The sequence below is a fragment of the Tupaia chinensis genome, unplaced genomic scaffold, assembly GCF_000334495.1.
Source record: "Tupaia chinensis unplaced genomic scaffold, TupChi_1.0 Scaffold145588_1, whole genome shotgun sequence".
NCBI lineage: Eukaryota > Metazoa > Chordata > Mammalia > Scandentia > Tupaiidae > Tupaia > Tupaia belangeri.
In genome coordinates, this window is record NW_006205445.1 from 1 (window position 1) to 2,163 (window position 2,163).

At 38.3% G+C, this 2,163-nt stretch overlaps 1 pseudogene; it reads right to left on the minus strand.

Annotated features, from left to right (window-relative positions):
• Positions 1 to 1,241: 1,241 nt before the first annotated feature.
• Positions 1,242 to 2,158, minus strand: LOC102487430 (olfactory receptor 4S2-like; annotated as a pseudogene).
• Between the last annotated feature and the right edge of the window lie 5 nt (positions 2,159 to 2,163).

A 2,163-nucleotide genomic window follows, 5' to 3' on the forward strand; every position in this document is an offset into this window, starting at 1 on the left:
TCCCCAGTAACATCACCTACCCATGTCTCCACGTACATCACGGTGGTTTTTTTTTTTATTCATTCATTATTTTTTTTCACTTTTTCTTGTTAGTAATTTTACATTAATAGCAACTACTGGTTTGAGAAAAGTAGACTAGAGTCAGTTAACAGAAGCATTTTAGTGGATATTAGTGGATATTATGCTGGAAAGTAGAAAACTTAGAGGTAAATTGGCCCATTCCCTTTATAGCTTGGGCAAAGAAAGTCTCAGCCAGATAAAGTAAATGCACTTTCCCAAAACCTGAGGACAAACCCAAATCTTGCAACTTCTTAGGTTGTCTAATCTCTTTCCCATTCTGTACATTTCCTGCCATTCCAAGCTAATTCATTTAGTTTTTGTTGTGCTTTGTAGAACTTATATAAGAATGCATTAGCTAAGGTCTCTTGTTTTTTCATGTACATTATTTCATCCATTTAATGTACTGATTGATATTTAATATTTAATACTACTTCATAGTTGACTCATTATATAAAGAAAATGGCAAAAAAGTAAAAGAGAAAGGAGAAAATAATGATGCTGAGTATACTTATGTTGACATTCTTAGCAAAGTAAGATTTCTCTGCCATAGGTAGTTCATAGATATAAATGATACTGATAAGTAAAAACTTAACTTTGTAGAATGTTATTCTTTCATGTTTTCTCCCTAAAATCCTTTGAGATTTCTGTAATTGTCTTAACTTCACTGTTGAGTTAGCCAAGGTTGAGTGCCGGAAGCCGTGCTCCAGCTGGGGTGGGTGCACAGGAAGGCAACACGGGTGAACAGTCTCATGCCTTTTAGCATGTTTTCAGCTGGCTACAGCCAGAGTAAACTCCGGACTGCAGCCCTGATGGCCAGGAGTCATGCATATTTATTATAGAAGGAGTTTTACAGGGGTAGAATGGGTGAGGGGAAGTAAGTGAAAGATTTTACTCCAAAAGGTAAAGCAGTCAAAGTATAGGAACAATAATCATAAAACATGACGTCTAGTAAGGCTGAAAGTCCCTTTAAGTGTAAACAGTCATAATTCTTAGAACGAGGAAGTCTGGTGCATTTCTTTCTTAGATCTTGATTACCGGGGAGGGTCTTTGGATGAGAGGGTCCCCAGGAATCTTAATAACTGAGTCCTTGCTCTAGTTTTTTTATACTTAGCTTGTGTTAACTGTATGGTCCCAGCAGTTGAGAATATTTTACATCATCCAGATTAAATGATTGCTTCCATCTATTTCCCATTTTCCTCCAAGAAAAACTTCCTGACCCACAGTCTCTTCATTGCTTTCTTGACTTCTGCATTTCTCAATGTATAAATCAGAGGATTTAACATAGGGGTAATGATGGTGAAAAATACAGCCACCATCTTATCCTCTGAAAAGGTAGTGTCAGGCCACATGTACATAAAAGTACAAGGACCAAAAAAGATGATGACCACAGCAATGTGGGAGCCACAGGTGGAGAGAGCTTTTCTCCTGCCTTCTACCGATTGCTTTCTCAGAGAAACCAGAATAACAGTATAGGAGATGAGCAAGATAACAAAGCTCCCCAGGGCAATGGTACCACTGTTGGCTGTCACTACAACACCAACAATATATGTGTCTGTGCAGGCAAGCTTCAGGACAGGATGGATATCACAAAAGTAGTGATCAATCTCGTTTGGTCCACAAAAGCGTAGTTGGACTACCAGAGCCACTTGGATAATGGAGGGTAGGAATCCTCCTACCCAGGTCCCCAGTAACATTTTATTGCATCTTTCCTAATACATGATAGTTATATAATGTAGGGGCTTACAGATAGCCACATAACGATCACAGGCCATTACAGTAAGGATGGAGATCTCAGTGCAACCAAAAAAAATGTACCCCAAAGAGTTGCAGCATGCACCCCACATAGGAGATAGTTTTATTCTTTGCTAACAGGTCAGCAATCATCTTAGGAGCTGTGACTGACAAGTAACAAATGTACACAAAAGACAAGTAGTTGAGAAATAAATACATAGGAGACTTGAAGAGGTTACCCTGAGAAATTGTCAACATGATGAGATTTCCTAAAATAATGACTGTGTAGAAGAAAGAAAACACTACAAAACAAACTTCTTCAACCTCTTGGGACTTGAGACAGTCCCAAGAAAATGAACTGAGTTACATTGT